At 39.9% G+C, this 11286-nt stretch overlaps 1 non-coding gene across 1 annotated transcript; it reads left to right on the top strand.

The window, feature by feature from the left end:
- The first annotated feature begins 520 nt into the window (after positions 1-520).
- Positions 521-602, top strand: trnal-aag. The gene has a single exon. It is a non-coding gene; the product is annotated as a tRNA-Leu (tRNA).
- Positions 603-11286: the final 10684 nt, after the last annotated feature.

Here is an 11286-nt window from a genome sequence, read left to right on the forward strand (position 1 = left end):
ACTTGAAATTCTCCACCATTCTTTACATTTGACACAACTATTTCTGTCACATGAATCCTTATACATTATTGAAATTAAGTAAAAACTGAAAAAGTGTTTAAAAATGCAGCTGGACTTGTAGAGTTTTTAAGAAGATGTTTTGTCACACATCTGAGGAGGGGACTAATTGTTCCTGTCCTCTTACCCTATGAATGATGCTCTAATGACCCTCAACACTCAATGACAGGTAAGTATCTAGCTTTGAATGGACATTAGTTAAACCTGCAGATGTTCCTATTTAAACCTCAACTTCCTACCAATCCCTTAGGACTGAATTCATTTTTACACAGGATAAGATGTTACAACCTCTTGTGTCAAAATCCCAGTCAAAACATATTTAGAAGCCCAGTCAGCTACCTACCGCCTAGCCAACGGCAGTAGGCGGTATGCTAGCTAGCTGGTGTAATAAGCTACTCACAGACAACCAAATATAAACAGTTTTTGTTTTAAGACCAATAATTTGGCCCAAATTGAACCTTGTGGTAGTGTGGCCGAGTGGTCTAAGGCGCTGGATTAAGGCTCCAGTCTCTATGGAGGCGTGGGTTCAAATCCCACCACTGCCAGTTTCCTAGTTAGTGTAAAAGCTTGTAGCAACTGTAAAAGTTACCTGCATTTTAATTCTCAGGATAGACATTGCAGTACAGAGAATTTCTGACATGTAGAGTGAGTCACACAGACAAACACTCAAAAAAAGATAGGTAAAGGAAGATGTCTGGACTCACAATATATTTATTCAAAATTATTGCAATAAAAAAAAAAAACCTGCAATGGAAACAGTTTTTTCCTCATCTCCTTGTCACTGGCATCACCAAGGATGACGCAGTGGGTCATGTGGCCAGTTCATCTGAAGACAATTATGGGATATCGTGAGACTAGACTTTACAAGAGTAACAGCGCAATTGTGCTTTTTCGAAATTTCAGAAATATTGCTTTTATTTTGCAAAAAAGTATAATGGAAATGCAGCCACTGAGCTTATCTTGACACAGATGTCGTGATGTTGCTTGGATATGCTTTTGCTGTAAAGTCTTAAGAATGTCTGCAGTTCCATAAATTGATGGAAATATATGTAAAGTTTGCAAAGTAAGGTAAACAGGTTCTCTGGTACATTAGAACTTTTTCTGGTGGGAAAAGCATTGCCTCCCATTTGTTAGAACTGGGATTACTAGATATTTTGTGAATTTGGTCTTCCTTCTGAACCTCCCCTTCAACTGACAGATACCATCAAAATGCTAACAAATGAAAAAAAAAAGGCTCTGGATTTGATTTATGCGCTCTGTCAACGAGCTGATGCCCGTCTTAAAGAAGCCATGTCTTGATTTGTCCCTGTCATTTTTCACTTCTGGTTCGCTCGTTGTCTTTGACAGTGAAGCCCCGGTCCGTGTCATGTTAATTCATAATGCCAATCCATACTTATTCTGTAAACTAAAGCACTTAAATTTGTTTGACAAAGTAAGATTTCAGGCTCATAATAAGCCATTTACCACATCGATTCCCTATAGATTTTAGTAGGAAGAGCAGCTGCCAATCTGGCTCTCCCTTGTTAAGCTCCGGTTAATTCTGGGAGAAGCTAATTGTACACTAATCACATATAATTAGCCCCTGGAGGGAATGGACAATGCTGTGGGACACAACAAATGTTCTGACGTATCTGCTCCCACTACCGGGTGCCAACATGTGGGTTGTTGTGAGGAACAGTTTGAGCCAAGTGTTTCTGGTATACAAGTCAATATTTTGGAAGTTATTTCACTCAGCACAAAGAGACAGTACGGTAAATTGTTTCGTTGTTTCCTGCATTCTTACATTTGCACTGGTGAGAATCTGAGAGAGAAGTTATGAATAAGGTTCTGCTTTTATTAAAAGTTTTGTGATTGAGGTAAAGTATGAATAAAAATGTTTGTAGCTCTAATAATAATTTCGTTTGGAAAATTTCACGACTTACGAACTTTGTGATCTCAAAGTCCAGTCTTGATTGACACTGGAATTAGACCACATCCACCACATCTCACTTAGCGTGGCACTCTGATCTTGTCCTACAGGCCTTGCCATTTACAACGGTTAGATGGATTGCACGCGCCATTTCATCTCAATATGTCTGCATGCACTTAAGCGTGTTTTGAAAATCTAATGGTCATTGACGGATTATTTAATAGTGGCTTTCTTCTGCTTTTAGTTGTAATTGAAATGGAAGCTCTGTTACTTACTGCTGTGAAATGTCAGACGGATAAACCCCGTAACAATCGTTTTTTGCCCGTTTTTATCACTAATTTAGCCTGAGGGGAAAATGGTACTTTTGAATAAAGTCTGACAAATTGTTTTCTCTTTTCTGAACTTCCCATTTAGTTTTTACCCTTTAATGTCCTGTCAGTGATCTGTGTTTACATATTTTTTTTCTGGACCAGTAAAACTAAATCGTTGCATTGCATGTATGATTATATATACGTTCTTTGTGTAGGAAACTGATTCTTTGCGATATCTTTTGATACATTGGAAGAGTGAGCCTTTTCTTAGGGAGGGTAAATGTTGAAGGCACTAATGATCTCAGTGTTTTCTGAAAAATCCTGCCTTTCAGCAAACAATGCAGGTATTTTATCAGTCAAGCTCTCCTACAACCTAAAGTGTCTTTTTGATTGAACACTACTAGAATAGCACTGTGTGTCGTAAGCTTTACAGTGTCTTCTGATGTATTTCTAGCAAGGCAGTATCTTACTGTAGGTAAACAAGACACAGTGTTGAAACTAAAACTGTAGAATTCACTAAAGAAAGTGTTAAATCATATCTCAACCAGCAACACACAGTGGGAAAATAATCGCTCTAAAATCTAAATCATAACTTCTATACAATGGTGCCGTTTTATACAACCCACAATTGTTTTTTCACAGTGATGAGGTTAAAGTTATCCATTCATCAGACAAAATTAAAAAAAAAACAAAAAAACACAATGTATTGAATTGTAGTAGCCCAAGTATACCACCTATAACCACTAGATGCTGATTTTATTCAGTTCAGCAAGCTTGTTCCTGGTCAGTTCTCTATCCATGGAGAACACGGCGAGTGCCACATATGTCCAAAAGACAAAAGAAAAGTAATCTGTGACAGAAGCACATTAGTGCAAGCCCTAATCCACAAAAATGGGATTGTAGTTTGACAAAAAAAACAAAAACAAACAAAAAAAATAAACGGCCTCAATACGTGAATCTGTTAGAGCTAAATTTGGTGGGCCAGCAGTACTTCATTGAAAACGGCTTGACGCTGATTGGATTGTATTCAAAAGCAAACAGACAATAGGCAACAGCGGTAGATATCACTAGCTGTATACTGGGACCTCCACAGAAACAACAGCAGAGTGGCGCAGCGGAAGCGTGCTGGGCCCATAACCCAGAGGTTGATGGATCGAAACCATCCTCTGCTATTGGTGTTTCTGTTTAGTTTTAGCTAAATGGGAAACTTTGCCTTACCTGTCTTAACTTACTGTAGATGGCTTCTTTCTTTGTTTCTCTAGTCGCCACAACTCGTTGTCTTGATGAAAATTTTACACCCTAAAACCACCAAACAAAAGCAGAGTGGCGCAGCGGAAGCGTGCTGGGCCCATAACCCAGAGGTCGATGGATCGAAACCATCCTCTGCTATTGGTAATTCTGTATCGTTTTAGCTAAATGGGAAACTTTACCTCAACTGTCTTAACTTACTATAGATGGCTTCTTTCTTTGTTTCTCTAGTCGCCACAACTTGTTGCCTTGATTAAAATTTTACACCCTAAAATCATCAAACAAAAGCAGAGTGGCGCAGCGGAAGCGTGCTGGGCCCATAACCCAGAGGTCGATGGATCGAAACCATCCTCTGCTATCGGTGTTTTGTTTAGTTTTAGCTAAATGGGAAACTTTACCTAAACTGTCTTAACTTACTGTAGATGGCCTCTTTCTTCGGTTCTCTAGTCTCCACAACACACTGTCTTGATGAAAATTTTACACCCTAAAATCACCAAACAAGAGCAGAGTGGCGCAGCGGAAGCGTGCTGGGCCCATAACCCAGAGGTCGATGGATTGAAACCATCCTCTGCTAAGGTACAGCTCCTTTTAAAATAAAAGGATTACCTTCAGGGACGTCAATGTATGATTTGTATGGGTGGTTCACATGGGAAATAACAGATGGCCATATTGCGCCACCTTTGCCTGTTGGTATTTGACATTTGTGGGCACAAACTCAAAACGATACCTAAGAATGAATGTTTATCATTCTAACTCTTACTAAAGTTCCAAATTCACCAGCGGTGGTGTGTTGGGTCCTTAATCTAGAGTTGGATTGCTCATAACTGTCCTCTGCTATAAAAAAGTACAGGATTGTATGTAATGAATGAATGACACTCATTTAAGTTCACGTTCACTTTAAGATAACATTTGTCGACACTTGGTGCCATTTTTAAACACCTGTACATTCAACACTTGTCAATTGAATGCAGCGAGTGGAGTTAGGTCCCAGTCGATATTTAGATATATACACTCACTTGCCACTCTATTATATACACCTGTTCAATTGCTTGTTAACACAAATAGCTAATCAGCCAATAACATGGCTGCAATCCAATGCATTTATTCATGTAGAGATGATCAAGACAACTTGCCGAAGTTCAAACCAAGCATCAGAATGAGGAAGAAAGGGGATTAAAGTGACTTTGAATGTGGTTTGTTTGTACCAGACAGGCTGGTCTGAGTATTTCAGAAACTGCTGATCTGCTGGGATTTTCACACACAACCATCTCTAGGGTTTACAGAGAATGGTCCGAAAAAGTTAAAATATCCAGTGAGCAGCAGTTGTGTGGACGGAAATGTCTTGTTGTTGATGTGAGAGGTCAGAGGAGAATGGGTAGACTAGTTGGAGATGATAGAAAGGCAACAGAAACTCAAATAACCATTCATTACAACCAAGGAATGCAGAATACCATCTCTGAACGCACAACACGTCCAACCTTGAAGAAGATGGGCTACAGCAGCAGAAGACCACACCGGGGGCCACTCCTGTCAGCTAAGAACAGGACACTGAGGCTACAGTTCACACAGGCTCACCAACATTGGACAATAGAAGACTGGAAAAACTTTGCCTGGTCTGACGAGTCTTGATTTCAGCTGTGACATTCAGATGGCAGGGTCAGAATTTGGTGTAAACAACATGAAAGCATGGATCCATCCTGCCTTGTATCAACGGTTCAGACTTGGCGCACTTTGGGCCCCTTAGTACAAATTGAGCATGGTTTAAATGCCACAGCCTACATGAGTATTGTTGACCATGTCCATCCCTTTATGAACACAGTGTACCCATCTTCTGACGGCTACTTCCAGCAGGATAATGCACCATGTCACAAAGCTCATATCATACTTGGAACTGAAGATGCCGCAGTATGTGGATAAGTGGTGAAATGTCCTAAAAAAAAAAACAACAACAACAAGGCCAGCTGCCCTTGTTTTAGGTTTAGTTTTTAACCTTCAGTACGAACTGGTCTCAGCCACTTCTTCCCACAAACTAGGAAACACAATAATCCGCTGTAGCACATTGATCCCTATTACTTCTAAGCAGACGGAATAGTTGCTGATCTTGTTCCCTCTTGTTAAGCTCAAGTCAATTTTTGAGCTTGCTAATTGTGCAATGATTACACATAATTAGCCACTGGGGAGAATGGACAATGCTGTGGGATGCAGACAACTGATGCAGTGTATAGCTGCTCCTTGTAAAACTTCAGTCTCGCTACTAATTCAGAAACATCCTTTAATTTGTTATTTCAGTGTGTCTAAAAAAATCACGTTTTTTTTTACAGATGGTTGTTTGTTCAGATGCTCAGCTGCAGGAAATTGTTCACAATAAGCACAATGGTCCTTAATTAATTTAACTAGCGCTGTCCAGCTTAGTCTGGCCTGGAGAAAAAACATCATCAGAAAATACTGTGTTCTCTTCGACACTTGCTTCATCAATCTCACTTAGAAAAGTATATTTAACGTAACCTGAAAGTTATAGTTTGGCACAGAGAGAGAAAAAGATTTGCATATTCCAATCAATCTACTGATGCAGAAGTCAGCAAACGGCTTTAGCGTTGTTTATCACACTAGCTGAGTCCTCTTGCCAAGGGTAAACTATAGAAATGAAGGAGAACTACAAGAAGCAGCTATTTTGTCTTTATTTTGTTTTTGTTTTCCATTTGAATTCTAATAAGAATAAAGCCACACAAGTTAAGTCACTACATCGAGGTCAAGTTGTCCCTAAAGTTACACTCTAATACTTACCACAAACTTCTTATTGTGACACCTGAAAATTCACTTAAGGCTTTCTTCTGTTCACCATATTTCAAAGTTACAGGAAATATTCGTGCCGTCACTAACACAATCGTGCTTTGATTTAGCTCATTATTCCACAACGTGTGAAAAAAAGTGTTTTTGTACACAAGACACAATGTTTGATTTTAAGCTTCTAATGCAATACATAACAACAATAAAACTGATCCAGATGTGACACATTCAGTGTAGGGGGTAAAAAACTGTATGGAAATGAAATGTGAGAGTCAAAAGTAAAAGTGTGGCCTGTCATGTGGTTTTCTGATAATAAAATGCTTTGGAAAGTCCAGAAAATAAGAAGATTGTGTAAAATATTGTAACATTGGGTTCACTCACTCATTGGGATTTGAATAAATAATTTAAAAAGCTTTCCATGTCAGATTTAAATTTCTACTTTCCTAAATCTCAAAAAACAAACAATGAACAACCGGGGGGCGGCACAGTGCTGTGGTGGTTGGCACTCTTGGCGTATGACAGCTGGGATAGGTTCCAGCAACCCTAGAGACCCTAGTGAGGTTAAGCGGTAGCAGAAGGTGAGACGAAGAACCAGGAATGTCTGGTCTTGGATGAATCACAAAGATTTCAGGGACAGATGGATACAGCTCCAATGGAAATGGAGGTTAGTGCCCAAATGGGACATTCTGTGCCCAAACCAGGATTTTCCAGTCAGATTTTGGTGCTGCTGTGCAGTCATGCGTAGTGTGTGGTGAGATAGAAGATGTAGAAAAAGTCAGTGCTCTGCCTAACCAGAAAGAATCTTCTCAGGACCCAGAGCTTTCACCTGAGGACAGGGAGGCCAATTTAGGGAAATGTCAAATCAATCAACAGCCTTGGTTTGTGAATGGAGCCTAGATGGTCAGTGGTAATCCATCTTAAAGGTGTCTCTAGAATCATCCAAATCACCCAAATCACTAGAATCACCCAAAAGACTTATTATGGAGGTGTCTGTGGAAACACAGGAAGCCACTTCTAGCAAGACCAGGGGTGATGGTTCAACTGACCGTGACACAGTAGGGCGTATTCAGGCTGATGTGGAATCAGGGAAGGGTTCATGTTCTGCTGACCACTCAGTGTGTTTACACACACAGCTTAATAGAGCTATGCTTGAAATTCGACTTTCTGAATGCCGTTGTTTTCCCAGTTTACATACAATGAAGAAAATGTCCTCCTCCACACTAGGTGGCGATACGTGTCTTTTCAACAGACCTGCATTTCAAACAACAACGAGATGGATAACAGTACATTTTTAAAATCCTCGTATGTAATGTGTGTGCTACTTATGGTGCAGATAAGATGCGCGCTATCCCTCAGGTGGTTCTTCTACCAGCTCTGTTTACCTTCTTCTTCTGCGACCGTCTTTTTGAATGTTTGTGTTCCGGGGTCAAAAGCCAGCGCAGTGGTTGTGGAGCATGTGCACATGGGTTGTCTTGTTAAAGTCTAATTAAGGCGTATACATGGCGGAGATAGTCGATTTCCAGTTGCATTATCTGAGTGTCTTAATTGGATAAGGAGAACTCAGATTTTAGTCGGAGTTAACGTGTTTACATGCACTTGAGTTAAAATCAGATCAGGGCAATAATTCATTTTTTTTTCATGTGCATGTAAACGTACTGAACTGTAGAATGTAATAGTACCTGGGAAAACTTTGGGTGAATGACATAAAGGTGTGACAATGGCTCTCCATGTTCACTGAAGCAAGATAATGAAAAAGCTCAGATCTGTAGTACACTACAACCTGTCCTTGCCCCTGAGCAAGCATGAATGGCAAGACTAACGAGGACATCTCTTCAGTTTGGAGCCTAGTCTAATTGGTCCTGCTGCTCATCTTTTTTTTTTTTTTACTTTTTTTTTTTTTTAGAAGCAATCAGAAATTCCACCTGCCACGTCAAAAAACCGTAGGCTTGAACATATTACATGCAGAGGCCTTTCAAAGCTCCATCTTCTCAGATTCCTTTAATCACTGCGCGCACTGTAGATTCGTTGCCATACATCTAAGCATGCACCAATCCTTTTATGTTACTACTTAAAGTTTTTAAGTTTTTAAAAGTGTTCTGGTGTCCTTGTCGGCTTGTCCTAGCGCAATACAGATTATATAAGTGGGTCTATTGTTTCTTTGTGTTTTACTCCATCTAAAGCAAGAGAACATATTATCCGTGATGTAACATGCGGCTTTGGTTGTGTGTTGTGTGGGTCTCTTTCTATATATAAAATCAAATACATCCCTACTTGCTCTAATAAGCCTGTGATTAGCCTCGGTGACAGACGGGACCAAGCTTAGTGCTAACGCTGCTCGCCTTGATCAAAGAAACACACACATGCATATAAAAATATAAACTCAAAGTTAGGACATTTGGATATTAGTGAAGACACATTTGCACACACATGCACACACACACATACACTACAGCCTGAGATTGCTATAATATGCAAGCATCCACGCACTTGAGACACAAAATGGACACCAGCAGCAGGAGGGTGCTGCTGCATTCATTCTGTATCTTTGTGCGTACGTGCACATGGTTGCATGCCCTCGCGTCTGACTAAAAGCTCTGGTAATGAGGCTGGACTTTTCGAACAAGTGGTTTTCCTTAATTTGTCAACTCTGATCGATTCAAAATCTTGAATCGATCCCCCCCGCATTACTGAATGAGGGATTAAAGCAAAAGGTAAAAATAGCACTTATGAAGAGATGGATAAGATGTTTGTAGTTGTGCGGTGATGTGAAAAAAAAATCTGGTCTCTTCTACCATAAATTTTATCCCCCCACCTTCATCTTGCACTTATTTCTCTCTAAGCTTTAATCATTTTTGTCGGTATGATCTAGAAACCTTTAAGGACCTTTATTACTGTATTTGGAAACAGGATTTTACTCATGTCAGTTCTCTTAAAGAACAATGATAATAAGTTTAAACATTTAAAACAAAAATATTAAAATTTGTCTCTTTATGAATTCCTTTTTAGTGATGAAAACGTAATTATTTAACGCTAACTAAACGTTCAGCTGTTGTTTCTTACTTCCAACATGCATCGGTCTAAATTAAAGTCTCTTTACCACAGTGTGGAACCTCATTGAAATGTGTAGAAAATATTTTCTGTGATTTTTTATGTAGACTATGAGAAAATGAAAATGAAAAGTAATTTCAACTCATTTGAATTTCAAGGTGTCACTACAAACGTGCGAATAAAATGGTCAAGTATTTGTTTATTTTGTTATACGCCCATCAAACTAATTTTACGATCCTGTTTGCATTATACTCACATGCTCATGTTTTCTTTATTTAAGTACACTAATGTAAATTTTTACTTCAAAACTATAATTCTAGACTCAATCCTTTAACGTTATACAGCAGAAGAAAAGCACACCAGTAAGAAACTGAGTACATGTAGCAAAACTCGTGTCCCTGTATGTCGCACATCCAGCCCACTGCAAGAACATCCAGAACCAAAAAAATAAAAAATAAAAAAACAGCTCTGACACTAAAAATCTAGCAGGGCTTCTATTATTTACTTACTGCTTTATCAATTCCTGTGAGTTCCTTATTGATCTCCTGATCCGTGCAGAGTGGCACGGCGATATGATGAATGAGCCATTGCTCAAAAATTTGCTTGTATCCTCACTTTTAAATGTCTCGCATTCAAGTACTAAAACGGTGCCGCTGGCCGAGCTCCGTGATCGTCTGGGATTGCTCAAAACCTGTGTATAAGGAACAAATCTCTTTTTTTTTTTAAATCAACTGCACCCTGAAGTGGAAGAAGAAGTTGACAGGACAGTATGTGTCCCCATAACCTATGCATGAGGCCCCAGATGCATAAAAACTTCCCTCGCTCGCTTGTTCCTAGCGTTAGCTTCATGATAATAACTGTAACAACACATATGAACAAACTAAGTAACACATTCAGTCACACAATATTTTTAACTAACCATTCAAAAACTTCTTCAGGAACCTCTCCTTCTGGCTCAGATTCTGGTTCACAAACTTATCACCACAAGCCCAGCAGGGCAACTCCCTGTCTTTTTATGGAGCCCCAATCGAAAGTCCAGCAGGGAACCAGGTCGTGCCAGTGACAGGAAAGCTAAGAAATTAGCTCAGCATCACATGCAGAAGATGTAACGCACACACTCGAGATTTATTTTTTGTTGCAAAACAGTCAAAGATAAGAAAATACTTAAGGAGCAATGACCCCGGCCTCTTTGCTTCCAACACACTCGCACCAGTGTTGAGGCACCTAAATATCGCACAGTGATTTACAGTGCTGGTTACCATTGTATGCCAATTATTTTTTGTTGTCTCTGACTGGATGATCCTCAGTGCAGACCTCAGTGCAGACCATGCAAAGTGGCCAAAAGCCAGTTAAAAGCACAACTCAGCAGAACACTAGACCGTTTCTTAAGGTCAGAATCATTATCTGCGACTCTAACTCACACGAACGAAAGCAGAATGTGAGTGCGGAAGCGAAGGAAATCACACTCGTGAGAGAAGAGCTTCGCCGGCAGCTGCCAAGCTGGGGGAACAGTTACAGTCAGAGCCATCTGTGGCGGCGATATTACCACTGTCATGATTCACTGGATGCCTGAGTGAGAGTGAAGACACACAGATACGAGGAGAGAGGCTCAGGGCTCTGTCTTCGTGAACCTAGCGTCACTGCAACAGCTCACCCTGCACACGGTCAAGGTGGGCCAATCAGATTTGATTAAACATAGGAATTTCTCTGTCGTGATGCACTGACAGCTTGGAAATCCTGAGGACAGTATTCCCCCAGAGGAAACCTCCTATGAACGCAGTAGCTCAAATACTATCAAGAGTAGACGTGTTATTCTGGACGTGTTGAAGTTCTTGTGGTTTTAATGACTTTCTGTTCCTCACAATGATCCATCCAATAACCACATGCTGTTCAATTAATCTGCAGGTTTTGTGATTAGACTTTACT

This window comes from Mugil cephalus, chromosome 5, assembly GCF_022458985.1.
Source record: "Mugil cephalus isolate CIBA_MC_2020 chromosome 5, CIBA_Mcephalus_1.1, whole genome shotgun sequence".
Taxonomy (NCBI): Eukaryota; Metazoa; Chordata; class Actinopteri; order Mugiliformes; family Mugilidae; genus Mugil; species Mugil cephalus.